At 44.0% G+C, this 15,548-nt stretch overlaps 1 protein-coding gene across 2 annotated transcripts in view; it reads right to left on the bottom strand.

Moving 5' to 3' along the window:
• Positions 1 to 15,548, bottom strand: part of LOC144772249 (uncharacterized) — a 214,218-nt gene that overhangs the window by 164,093 nt on the left and 34,577 nt on the right. The gene's annotated exons all lie outside the window — the stretch shown is intronic.

The following is a 15,548-nucleotide window of genomic DNA, read 5'->3' as shown; positions in this document are numbered from 1 at the left end:
ACAATTATTGTTTGTAGCTCAAATGGAACAAAAGGTACTAAAAACATGTCAGTGTGTGTCACTGAGAGGTGGAAAGCCCCCATAAAGGTTGACTGGTCACCTTTCAATTGCATAGTGCTGTATTTGGATGCTTAACTGGTGCTCATCATGCAAAATCTTTGCCCAGTCCGTGATACAACGTGTAAAAATCACAAAAAAATAAAATAATACTATCACAAAATGTTCCCCATTTGCCACATCATTTGCCTTTTCTTGCTTAATTTAGTCAACCCTGCCGCATAATTTGGTCCTTCACTGCCACATAATTCCAGTAACTCTGCTTGTACTGTGCCTAATACAATTGTAAATAATGACACATTCACAGTACTTGCTGTTGCCTGTTAGGACTTCTTAACACTATATATTATAAAGACTTTGCTGTACAAATGGCAAAAGACTTTATCCATTTCTATCTCGGTGTGGATAGCACTGTGCTAATCCAATGCTTAAAAACTTTGTTAGAAAAGCAGACATTTGAGGTGAGCAAATTTAGAGTGTCGCTGGTGTTGAGGGTGCTCTATACAGGAGCTGCCTTCCACCTAAACTTGGGAACTACCCAGAGTTCTCTCCTTCTTTTTTGCATAATGTATGCATCACTCTATGCCTGCAAGGGTAATGCTTTGACTTATACTGGGTGCTTTCTTGTGTCTGTACAAAGCTAAACCTCTCTGAAGAGCTGTAATGACAGCGAAACACGCGTCAGGGGTTGCTTTTATTCATTTCAGGTTGGCTTGGATGGTATTTTACCAATCCAAAGCAGTAATATTGTGCCTGGAGTGATAAATGGCTTTTGTCATTTTACAGCTTGGCGTAGATAGCACTGTGCTAATCCTATGCTTAAATATTTTGCTGTACAAATGACAAAAGACTTTGTCCATTTATATCTCGGCGTGGATAGCACTGTGCTAATCCTATGCTTAAAAAATATGGTAGAAAAGCAGACATTTGAGGTGAGCAAATTTAGAGTGTCGCTGGTGTTGAGGGTGCTCGATACAGGAGTTGCCTTCCACCTAAACTTGGGAACTACCCAGAGTTCTCTCCTCCTTTTTTGCACATCTATATATATATATATATCACATATATATATATCACAGAACAGTCACACCCTCGTCCTCTCGATAAAAGGACAGTGTGAAGTACGGACTCCAGTCAGCGCATTTAGTAAAGTTGCATTTATTCAGCGTAAATGGCAGCCAAACAATAGTCACTCCGACGCATTTCGGGGCTCCTCCCCTTGGTCACGACCAAGGGGAGGAGCCCCGAAACGCGTCGGAGTGACTATTTACTAAATACGCTGACTGGAGTCCGTACTTCACACTGTCCTTTTATCGAGAGGACGAGGGTGTGACTGTTCTGTGATTATTTGGGCTCGCTGCCCAGTACGGACCGCTGTTACCAGAGGAGGGGTCATAGCGAGGTGTGGCGGCTGCTGCACGAATGATGGATATAGATATATATATATATATATATATATATATATATATAGATATAGATATATATATATATATATATATATATATATATATATATATATATATATATACATATACATGCTCCCTTCCACACCAAGGAAAACGAGTCACTCTTGTTAGCGGGTGCTTTCAACCGCGTTGGTGTCCGCGGTAAAATAGAAAAGCTCCAAATATCCCAAAAGATACCCAGCCGGGTTGATTAGGACAGAAAAGCACTCCCAAGCTCGACAGATGCTTAAGCAGGGGTAGGTTTATTTCGCTATATACATACACACAATTCACTCTTACGAACTGTGCCAACTAGGATTCAATTCTGTGACTATATGGTCTCACAGACAGACATTTGGGGTGATTGAATTAACCAACTGAGATTTCATTATGTAAGAGAGTGCCTCTCCCACCATTACCTTCATTGCATTTATTTTCACTTAAACGTGTGAGCATTATTTTATATGCCGTTGTCTAAAAATACTTTAGAATATTTTGTTCATGTTGCCGCATCTTTGATCTCAGGATTTCAGTTGCCATGTTTGTTTTATGCAGTTGGACACTGGATGTAAATGAAGATAGCCAGTAATGGCAACAAATAATCAAAGTCTGCATTCCAGGCCATCTTCATTTACAAGTACTTAGAGGCATCTGCGTCCCCCTTTGAACCGCCCTGGGAACACAGTCATGGCCACCCAGTGGTAAACGCCCCACAGTTTGAAGACCTCTGATCTAGAAGAAAAGGCATGAATCGCAGGATAATCTTCCCTCCAATTGCTGGGTCACACAAGTCTTATAAAATGATACACTAGTGTTAGAACTAAACAAGCCATGCTTTAGACAATCAGAGATGATGTCCAATGTGTGAACTTCCACCGCACCAAGGCCAGGCTTGTTTATCCACATTGGTAGAACCAAGAACCTATTTAAGGCATGTCTCAGACCCATCCATGCAGTAGGAATTCTACAAATCATGACAAATGCCATTTTTGGGCTACGATAGCTTAGTACATTTGTCCCAGTGCACAGACGTTCTTGGGTTGCATTGTAGCTGCTGCACAACAAAAGTTGCATATGTGCTGCGACCAGAGAATAGTGCTTCGGGGTAGGGGTATTCTCTCATAAGCGATCAAGGAATGAGCCCAAGTAAGATCTGCCATATGTTTTTTTGACAAAGCAGGTGCAACCAATCAGGTCCTTGACAGGGTTTGACCTAGAAATAGTTTAAGAACCCTGTTTTCTGTTATTTGCAGTTACCTTTTGTTTCTATTCTGAGGATCCTCCAGAAACACGATGTTGCTATTCTCTTTCCTGTTGATTACCAAGAAGCTTTTAATCAAAATGAGGGAGATGGAAAGCAGATCCATTCAGTTTCCAAGGTACATATAATAATCAGTTGGGAAAGGATCACTTGTCCTGCGCAACCTTAGGTATCTTGCAGGAGTGGGGGGTGCGTCCCAAATTAAAAGACCCTCATGCACGTGATGGGTATGTTGGTGTTGTAGCGGTGTATCTTGGTTCTCCGCTTTTTAATCACGTGTGTGCATAATCATCAGGTCGATCAGGTTATGCAACCTCCACCAGGAGGTATTGACCCAAGGTTGAAAAAGTAGTGAGCCAGTGATGAGGAATCGTTAAAAAGGCCCGGAAAACCAGAAAGTAACTTTTAATGACTCTGGGTTCGGGTCTAGTAAACTCTGGTCTAGTGCATCTTGAGATACTTATTATGAGCAGTGGATGCACTCAGAGTATGGATAAAAGGATTTGGTGGAAGGGAGGGGAGTTAAAAATTGGTCGACATGTTTCTGCCTCTTATGCCTTGATAGGACTTATAGGCTTTCATCAGGACCGTTATGTGAATAACGTGAAGGTAAGGGGATGTGGTGAAGGTGCTCCAAATAAAGTGATAAGAAAAAGGTATATTAACCTGTCTCTTGTTTTGAGTGAGGTCACAATGTGCCTGTAAGGAAAGAAAATAAACACAATCGTCTTTCAACACACAAGGCAGGGGGTACAAGGGGATACACACCAAGCAGAAATCTGCTTATCAAATCTATCAGTTGATAGACTTTTGTAACAACTAAAAAATGGCAATACTTCATTTGACGGCTGCTATCAATGGCAATGTCAACTCTCTCTTCAAACTCTCCATACTCAAACAGAGGGTAATAGCACTCCAATCGGGTGAAAAAGGCTTTCAGGAGGACTAAACAAAGGGGAAAGTATAATTAGAAGGCGGTTCAGTACAATACTAGTCACGTGATCTACATGATTACTTGCCCTTGCAACCTCAGATATATTGGCATGACATGCAGAAAAGCCAAACAAAGACTTTGCGAACACAGAAGCAACGTTAAATGTAAAAAGAGCACCACGAAAATGGCCAATCACTATCTAGAAAAGGGCCACACAACTCAAGATCTCAACTGGGTCATCCTAGAAACTTTACCCATTAAAGACAAGAATGCCGAAAAAATCCTGTTCGAGAAGGAGCAGAGGTGGGTACACGGACTGGGAACGGACCGGGTGGGGTTGAATGACAATATCCCCAGGCTCAGTTTGAATAGAAAATTAACAATCTGGCCAAACCCACTGAATCCTATCTTAAAGCATGAACACTGAAGACTGTCCCTGTTGGAATCATCTAGACAGGAGACCGAATGATATAACAAACTTGTGACCCAAACAATACGTAAATAACGTAAATAACTTAACTACCCTACAAATGGAGACGCCAAGTGAGCTCAATGGATCATCAATCCATAAGAACATTACCTCGCTAAGTCTGAGTTCCTCTTTGAAACACACATGAACACTGACAATCGCCGCAAAAAACAATGAACACTGACAACCGCCGCAAAAAAACAATAAGCCTTCATTTCCCACAATGACAACGGCAAATTCTTAGCCACCACGTTTTTTATTTATTTTTTCACTTTTATTTTGTTGATCAATTCCAAAGAACTGTGCTTACTCGGTATCTATATACCACTCCCGAGCATATCACGGACTAACGAAAATTATGCCGAGAATAGCGTGACCGTCATCGTAGGTTGTCATGGCGATATGCAGCAGAACCAATCAGAGTCATTGCCAATGGTTTTACTGACCCGGAAACAGAAGTCTCCGTTTCCGGGTCAAGGAAGGCAGCGCGTTCACAGAGGACGCCAGGACAGAACGCAATAGGTAGCACGACTGGGGACCGAACAGTCCAACAACCGCAAGTATTGTACTGAACCGCCTTCTAATTATACTTTCCCCTTTGTTTAGTCCTCCTGAAAGCCTTTTTCACCCGATTGGAGCACGTTACACACACGCGCGAGGTAATGTGCAATTACGCGGAGAAAAGCATGTTGTCTATTAGGGGCACGTTTATGAAAGAACACGTGTGTATAGGCACGATATTGCACATGGATTTTCTTCGTGTGATTCGGTAACGTTAGAACTATATGTGTTGAATACCTCACAATGACATAGAAAGAAGTATATTATTCTAGAACCACACGGGGTCAAAACCACAATAGATTTTACAATATACTTTACAGGTGTATAAACGCTGAGACTACATGCATGCAGCACCTACCTCTGAGCATGCTATTACCCTCTGTTTGAGTATGGAGAGTTTGAAGAGAGAGTTGACATTGCCATTGATAGCAGCCGTCAAATGAAGTATTGCCATTTTTTAGTTGTTACAAAAGTCTATCAACTGATAGATTTGATAAGCAGATTTCTGCTTGGTGTGTATCCCCTTGTACCTCCTCCCTTGTGTGTTGAAAGACGATTGTGTTTATTTTCTTTCCTTCCAGGCACATTGTGACCTCACTCAAAACAAGAGACAGGTTAATATACCTTTTTCTTATCACTTTATTTGGAGCACCTTCACCACATCCCCTTACCTTCACGTTATTCACATAACGGTCCTGATGAAAGCCTATAAGTCCTATCAAGGCATAAGAGGCAGAAACATGTCGACCAATTTTTAACTCCCCTCCCTTCCACCAAATCCTTTTATCCATACTCTGAGTGCATCCACTGCTCATAATAAGTATCTCAAGATGCACTAGACCAGAGTTTACTAGACTCGAACCCAGAGTCATTAAAAGTTACTTTCTGGTTTTCCGGGCCTTTTTAACGATTCCTCATCACTGGCTCACTACTTTTTCAACCTTGGGTCAATACCTCCTGGTGGAGGTTGCATAACCTGATCGACCTGATGATTATGCACACACGTGATTAAAAAGCGGAGAACCGAGATACACCGCTACAACACCAACATACCCATCACGTGCATGAGGGTCTTTTAATTTGGGACGCACCCCCCACTCCTGCAAGATACCTAAGGTTGCGCAGGACAAGTGATCCTTTCCCAACTGATTATGATTACTAAGAAGCTGCATAATTTGTGATTTCTTTTTTGCAAAATTTGCGTAATTTTCATGAAATGATGTGCATAGCGCAAAATATGTTCCTCACACAAAAAGTAACACAAGGTACCAGCAGGTATCTGTCTCAACAATAAAATGTCTCATTTTCGAAGACAGTGATACATTTTCAACCCAAAGCAGTCTCCCGGTGGCAAAAGTATTCAAAACTCTTTATGTGAAATGGCAAAAATTACAATTAATTGTCCATTACATGAAATCCTGGAATTGCGCTATGGAATGCCAGCATAATAAAAGATTTGAACATGCTTTTTGATTACCAGGACTTGCACTATGTTGACCTTGTGGTCTAAGACAGGGGGACTGTCTCCAATTTAAGTGTCTATAAGTTCCTTTCATGAATGTGTTCACATGTGATGGCATTGAAAAGGTCACTTGAAAATGTGTGACTGTAAAAAGGTGGCCTAGGGGACAGATGCAAAGGACTTTTTGGTAACCACAAAAGTATACAAACAAACATTTACAATGCCAATAGCTTAAACTTGCATAAATGCGAGACCTATTGCATTGCAAATGTTTGTTTGTATACTTTTGTGGTTACCAAAAAGTCCTTCGCTTCCAGTAGTTATCCTCTACCTGGCTACTACACCAGAAGTATCAGCAGCAGAGATCCCTTTTACTTACCACAAGCTACAAGTGTCATGACCTCTCCTTTGAAGCAAGGCTTTGGTCCTGCAACCTCTTACGAAGCTTGTTACACTGACAACTCGAACCTGATTGAATGATTTTCGGGGCCTAAGTCTGCTTGAGAAGGAGTAGAAAAAAATCTAACATAATCCTTGAAATCCATTATTCAACTGTGGAATTTCCATCAGGTTGAAAACTGCATGAGTAAATAATGTAAATTTCAACATATAACTGGGGGGAGGGGGGCTATCCACATAGGTTTTTTTGGGTAGCAATGCGTTCATTGAGAGTGTGCGAGTGTCTGTCCCGAGGCGGAAGCCGGGACTGGTATGCTGTGACTGTAATTACGCCGTATTTTAAACAAACTGCACTTATATTTTGTTTATTCCGCACTTGACTGTGTTTTAAATTTGTGACCACTGCAAAACAATTTGCTATCCAGTACTCACCTGGCCCATGCCCCTTAGCCCACCGCAGCCGATTAGACGCTGCTTGGGTCCGACTCATTTCCTTGGCGCCCGCCATCTTGGTGGTGAATTTGGGCGAGCGGTCTAGTGCTCGCCCCCTCCCGCATCAGCCACTACAAAAGACCTGCTAATCACGCGCATCACTGATTGAGAGTGTGCGAGTGTCTGTCCTAATACGGAAGCCGGGACTGGTATGCTGTGACTGTAATTACAACAAGCATTAGAAATGCAATCGGGCTCGGATTTATTTGAGTTTGAGCTAATGGCATTGTAAATGCCAATGTATTGTTGCTATGTGTTATGGAGTGTGTTTATGTGGTGTGTACTGCCAGTGATCTCCTTGTGAGTGTGAGAATATTGCACCGTTACTGCCTGTGATGTCCTTCTTGTGAGTGTGAGAAGCTTGCACCTTTGCTGCCTGTGGTCTCCTTGTGAGTGTAAGAAGCTTGCACTGCTGCTGCCTGTGATGTCCTTCTTGTGAGTGTAAGAAGCTTGCACTGCTGCTGCCTGTGATGTCGTTCTTGTGAGTGTGAGAAGCTTGCACGGCTGCTGCTTGTGATGTCCTTCTTGTGAGTGGGAGAAGCTTGCACCTCAGCTGCCTGTGGTATCCTTGTGAGTGTAAGAAGCTTGCACAGCTGCTGCCTGTGATGTCCTTCGTGTGAGTGTGAGAAGCTTACACCGCTGCTGCCTGTGAGTATGAGAAGATTGCATTGTGCATCTCTGTGCTGTGCCTGTTCTTTGTAAGGGACTCTTGCTCTGTTGCTGCTGCTGTCTTGGCACAATACCTGCTGTGAGTGTGTAAGGGAAGCTTGCACCACTGCTGCTTATGATGTCGTTCTTGAGAGTGTGAGAAGCTTGCACCTTTGCTGCCTGTCGTCTGCTTGTGAGTGTAAGAAGCTTGCACTGCTGCTGCCTGTGATGTCGTTCTTGTGAGTGTGAGAAGCTTGCACCGCTGCTGCTTGTGATGTCCTTCTTGTGAGTGGGAGAAGCTTGCACCTCAGCTGCCTGTGGTCTCCTGGTGAGTGTAAGAAGCTTGCACAGCTGCTGCCTGTGATGTCCTTCTTGTGAGTGTGAGAAGCTTGCACCGCTGCTGCCTGTGGTCTCCTTGTGAGTGTAAGAAGCTTGCACTGCTGCCGCCTGTGATGTCGTTCTTGTGAGTGTGAGAAGCTTGCACCGCTGCTGTTTGTGATGTCCTTCTTGTGAGTGTGAGAAGCTTGCAACTCAGCTGCCTGTGGTCTCCTTGTGAGTGTAAGAAGCTTGCACAGCTGCTGCCTGTGATGTCCTACTCACTACTCTACTCTACTCACTACTCTACTCACTACTCTACTCACTATACTCACTACTCTGCACTCACTACTCTACTCACTACTCTACTCACTATACTCACTACTCTGCAATCACTACTCACTACTCACTACTCTACTCACTACTCTACTCACTACTCACTACTCTGCACTCTCTACTCACTACTCTACTCACTACTCACTACTCTGCACTCTCTACTCACTACTCTACTCACTACTCACTACTCTACTCACCATCTACTCACTACTCACTACTCTGCACTCACTACTCACCACTCTACTCACTACTCACTACTCTACTCACTACTCACTACTCTACTCACTACTCTACTCACTACTCACTACTCACTACTCACTACTCACTACTCACTACTCTACTCACTACTCTACTCACTACTCTACTCACTACTCTGCACTCACTACTCTACTCACTACTCTACTCACTACTCACTACTCTACTCACCATCTACTCACTACTCACTACTCTGCACTCACTACTCACCACTCTACTCACTACTCACTACTCTACTCACTACTCACTACTCTACTCACTACTCACTACTCTACTCACTACTCTACTCACTACTCTACTCACTACTCACTACTCACTACTCACTACTCTACTCACTACTCTACTCACTACTCTACTCACTACTCTACTCACTACTCTACTCACTACTCTACTCACTACTCTACTCACTACTCTACTCACTACTCACTACTCACTACTCACTACTCTACTCACTACTCACTACTCTACTCACTACTCACTACTCTACTCACTACTCACTACTCTGCACTCACTACTCTACTCTACTCACTACTCACTACTCTGCACTCACTACTCTACTCTACTCACTACTCTGCACTCACTACTCTACTCTACTCACTACTCTACTCACTACTCTACTCACTACTCTGCAATCACTACTCTACTCACTACTCTACTCACTACTCTACTCACTACTCCCTACTCACTACTCACTACTCAACTACACTCTACTCACTACACTCTACTCACTACTCTACTCACTACTCTACTCACTACTAACTACTCTACACACTACTCTACTCACTACTCTACTCACTACTCTACTCACTACTCTACTCACTACTCACTACTCTACTCACTACTCTACTCACTATTACACTCACTACTCACTACTCTACTCACTACTCTACTCACTACTCTACTCTACTCACTACTCTGCACTCACTACTCTGCACTCACTACTCTACTCACTACTCTACTCACTACTCTACTCACTACTCACTACTCACTACTCTACTCACTACTCACTACTCTACTCACTACTCACTACTCTACTACTCTACTCACTACTCACTACTCTACTCACTACTCTACTACTCTACTCACTATACTCTACTCACTACTCTGCACTCACTACTCTACTCACTACTCTACTCTACTCACTACTCTGCACTCACTACTCTACTCACTACTCACTACTCTACTCACTACTCACTACTCTACTACTCTACTCACTACTCACTACTCTACTCACTACTCTACTACTCTACTCACTATACTCTACTCACTACTCTGCACTCACTACTCTGCACTCACTACTCTACTCACTACTCTACTCACTACTCTGCACTCTCTACTCACTACTCTGCACTCACTACTCACTACTCTACTCACTACTCTACTCACTACTCTACTCACTACTCTACTCACTACTCTACTCACTACTCTACTCACTACTCACTACTCTGCACTCACTACTCTACTCACTACTCTACTCACTACTCTACTCACTACTCTACTCACTACTCTACTCACTACTCTACTCACTACTCTACTCACTACTCACTACTCTGCACTCACTACTCTACTCACTACTCTACTCACTACTCTACTCACTACTCTACTCACTACTCTACTCACTACACTACTCTGCACTCACTACTCTACTCACTACTCTACTCACTACTCTACTCACTACTCTACTCACTACTCTACTCACTACTCTGCACTCACTACTCTACTCACTACTCACTACTCTGCACTCACTACTCACTACTCTACTCACTACTCTACTCACTACTCTACTCACTACTCTGCACTCACTACTCTACTCACTACTCTACTCACTACTCTACTCACTACTCTACTCACTACTCTACTCACTACTCTGCACTCACTACTCACTACTCTGCACTCACTACTCTACTCACTACTCTACTCACTACTCTACTCACTACTCTACTCACTACTCTACTCACTACTCTACTCACTACTCTACTCACTACTCTACTCACTACTCTACTCACTACTCTGCACTCACTACTCTACTCACTACTCTACTCACTACTCTACTCACTACTCTACTCACTACTCTACTCACTACTCTACTCACTACTCTACTCACTACTCTACTCACTACTCTACTCACTACTCTACTCACTACTCTACTCACTACTCTACTCACTACTCTGCACTCACTACTCTACTCACTACTCTACTCACTACTCTGCACTCACTACTCTACTCACTACTCTACTCACTACTCACTACTCTGCACTCACTACTCTACTCACTACTCACTACTCTGCACTCACTACTCTGCACTCACTACTCTGCACTCACTACTCACTACTCTACTCACTACTCACTACTCTACTCACTACTCACTACTCTACCTCTGCACTCACTACTCTGCACTCACTACTCTGCACTCACTACTCTGCACTCACTACTCTGCACTCACTACTCTGCACTCACTACTCTGCACTCACTACTCTGCACTCACTACTCTGCACTCACTACTCACCACTCTACTCACTACTCTACTCACTACTCTACTCACTACTCTGCACTCACTACTCACCACTCTACTCACTACTCACTACTCTGCACTCACTACTCACCACTCTACTCACTACTCACTACTCTGCACTCACTACTCTACTCACTATACTCACTACTCTGCACTCACTACTCACTACTCTACTCACTACTCAATACTAACTACTCTACTCACTACTCTACTCACTACTCTACTCACTACTCTACTCACTACTCTACTCACTATTACACTCACTACTCACTACTCTACTCACTACTCTACTCACTACTCTACTCACTACTCTACTCACTACTCTGCACTCACTACTCTGCACTCACTATACTCACTACTCTGCACTCACTACTCACTACTCTGCACTCACTACTCTACTCACTACTCAATACTAACTACTCTACTCACTACTCTACTCACTACTCTACTCACTACTCTACTCACTACTCTACTCACTACTCACTACTCTACTCACTATTACACTCACTACTCTCTACTCACTACTCTACTCACTACTCTACTCACTACTCTACTCACTACTCTACTCACTACTCTACTCACTACTCTACTCACTACTCACTACTCTGCACTCACTACTCTACTCACTACTCTACTCACTACTCTACTCACTACTCTACTCACTACTCTACTCACTACTCACTACTCACTACTCACTACTCACTACTCTACTCACTACTCTACTCACTACTCTACTCACTACTCTACTCACTACTCTACTCACTACTCTGCACTCACTACTCTACTCACTACTCTGCACTCACTACTCTACTCACTACTCTGCACTCACTACTCTACTCACTACTCTCTAGTCTACTCACTACTCTACTCACTACTCTACTCACTACTCTACTCACTACTCTACTCACTACTCTACTCACTACTCTGCACTCACTACTCTACTCACTACTCTACTCACTACTCACTACTCTACTCACTACTCTGCACTCACTACTCACCACTCTACTCACTACTCTGCACTCACTACTCACCACTCTACTCACTACTCTACTCACTACTCACTACTCTACTCACTACTCTACTCACTACTCACTACTCTACTCTACTCACTACTCTACTCACTACTCTACTCACTACTCACTACTCTACTCACTACTCTGCACTCACTACTCTACTCACTACTCTGCACTCACTACTCTACTCACTACTCTCTAGTCTACTCACTACTCTACTCACTACTCTACTCACTACTCTACTCACTACTCTACTCACTACTCTACTCACTACTCTACTCACTACTCTGCACTCACTACTCACTACTCTACTCACTACTCTACTCACTACTCACTACTCTACTCACTACTCTGCACTCACTACTCACCACTCTACTCACTACTCTGCACTCACTACTCACCACTCTACTCACTACTCTACTCACTACTCACTACTCTACTCACTACTCTACTCACTACTCACTACTCTACTCACTACTCTGCACTCACTACTCTACTCACTACTCTACTCACTACTCTACTCACTACTCTACTCTACTCACTACTCTACTCACTACTCTACTCACTACTCACTACTCTACTCACTACTCTACTCACTACTCTACTCACTACTCACTACTCACTACTCACTACTCTACTCACTACTCTACTCACTACTCACTACTCTGCACTCACTACTCTACTCACTACTCTCTAGTCTACTCACTACTCTACTCACTACTCACTACTCTACTCACTACTCTACTCACTACTCTACTCACTACTCTGCACTCACTACTCTACTCACTACTCTACTCACTACTCTACTCACTACTCTGCACTCACTACTCTGCACTCACTACTCTGCACTCACTACTCTGCACTCACTACTCTGCACTCACTACTCTACTCACTACTCTACTCACTACTCTGCACTCACTACTCTACTCACTACTCTACTCACTACTCTGCACTCACTACTCTACTCACTACTCACTACTCTGCACTCACTACTCTACTCACTACTCTACTCTACTCACTACTCACTACTCTACTCACTATACTCACTACTCTGCACTCACTACTCACTACTCTGCACTCACTACTCTACTCACTACTAACTACTCTACTCACTACTCTACTCACTACTCTACTCACTACTCTACTCACTACTCACTACTCTACTCACTACTCTACTCACTATTACACTCACTACTCACTACTCTACTCACTACTCACGACTCTACTCACTACTCTACTCACTACTCACTACTCTGCACTCACTACTCACCACTCTACTCACTACTCTACTCACTACTCTGTTTGGGTTAAGGGAGACCCTCGAGGCCCTGGTGTCACTGCACCTGCTGCACCCTCACAGCCACTGGTAGTAAAATACAGGACTGTCTGGGTTAAGGGAGACCCTCGAGGCCCCGGTGTCACTGCACCTGCTGCACCCCTGGACACCCACAGCCACTGGTAGTAAAATACAGCACTGTCGGGGTTAAGGGAGACCCTCGAGGCCCCGGTGTCACTGCACCTGCTGCACCCTCACAGCCACTGGTAGTAAAATACAGCACTGTCTGGATTAAGTGAGACCCTCGAGGCCCCGGTGTCACTGCACCTGCTGCACCCCTGGACTTCCACCGCCACTCGTAGTAAAATACAGCGCTGTCTGGGTTAAGGGAGACCCTCGAGGCCCCGGTGTCACTGCACCTGCTGCACCCCTGGACACCCACAGCCACTGGTAGTAAAATACAGCACTGTCAGGGTTAAGTGAGGCCCTCGAGGCCCCGGTGTCACTGCACCTGCTGCACCCCTGGACACCCACAGCCACTGGTAGTAAAATACAGCACTGTCAGGGTTAAGGGAGACCCTCGAGGCCCCGGTGTCACTGCACCTGCTGCACCCTCACAGCCACTGGTAGTAAAATACAGCACTGTCTGGGTTAAGGGAGACCCTCGAGGCCCTGGTGTCACTGCACCTGCTGCACCCTCACAGCCACTGGTAGCAAAATACAGCACTGTCAGGGTAAAGTGAGGCCATCGAGGCCCCGGTGTCACTGCACCTGCTGCACCCCTGGACACCCACAGCCACTGGTAGTAAAATACAGCACTGTCAGGGTTAAGGGAGACCATCGAGGCCCCGGTGTCACTGCACCTGCTGCACCCTCACAGCCACTGGTAGTAAAATACAGCACTGTCTGGGTTAAGGGAGACCCTCGAGGCCCTGGTGTCACTGCACCTGCTGCACCCTCACAGCCACTGGTAGTAAAATACAGCACTGTCTGGGTTAAAGGAGACCCTCGAGGCCCCGGTGTCACTGCACCCACTGCACCACTGGACACCCACAGCCACTCGCTTTTTCACTTTTTTTGTTTTTTTTTTTTAAAGTTTTACACTTTGCTTTGATGCGGACGCTTTCTTACACTGTGGCATGGAGTCATCCTGCTCAGCTCTCGGCCTCGCGCGCGCGCCACTGCAGGCATATGTTTTCAATTATCTCCGCCGTGATGGCGAGATAATTGAAGATATATGGCCTTCTCCTCTTAAGACAATGCCTTTCAAGTCTGCCCTACACGGAAAGAAAACACAGGAAAAGCACGAACGCCGCCATTCCCAGCAGACTGGTGAACACGCCCACAACATCTGCATTACATTATCGCGGCACCCTGACAGCTTATAATTGAAATTAATGGACTCCTGTGCGCGTAACCACACAGAAAATGCCAAGATGGCGCACGCTAAATTACAGATAGCCTATCATGTCAAGGCTACTAAAAACACAGCACAGCGAAGACGAATCAACATGCACATGCCATAAAAAAGCGCGTGCACTAAGGAATGTTGCTGCCCGGACCCCTAAAGAAACTTTTTTTTTTTTTATAACTTAAGAGCTCGGAGCTCCGCCTCCCCTGCTGACGCAGGGTTGACGTAGGCCGAGCCCTAAAAAGGGGGGAGGTTGTGTCCAAATGAGCGCTGGGCAGGACAACGTAATTACATGCATCAAATAAAGGGAACCCAGTCGCTATTTATTTCTACTGCTATATTTTATTTGGAGCAGATTCCACCCAACTTTTTTTTGAATTTCTTGGGTGTTGTGATTTATTTATTTATAACCACATTTACAAGTTGCTTCACTTGGATCAATTAGTGTAATAGTCCGAGGGTTTTTTTTGTCAAACACCAGAGGCTAGTATTTATGTACAATTTTTACAATACACATTCAAACAAACAATTTAGACAACAATACTATACATTATTGTACATGTTTACATATATTTACATATGATCTACAAAGAACTATTGTTGAACCCTACTAACAATTTTTACCACCAGGCCGTTACTATATAACTTCAATGTAATTAGGGACTGGTAGCGCCAGGGCATGCCATTTTCATGCACTTATATGTA

This window comes from Lissotriton helveticus, chromosome 8 (genome assembly GCF_964261635.1).
Source record: "Lissotriton helveticus chromosome 8, aLisHel1.1, whole genome shotgun sequence".
NCBI lineage: Eukaryota > Metazoa > Chordata > Amphibia > Caudata > Salamandridae > Lissotriton > Lissotriton helveticus.
This window is presented reverse-complemented; position numbering and strand designations above follow the sequence as displayed.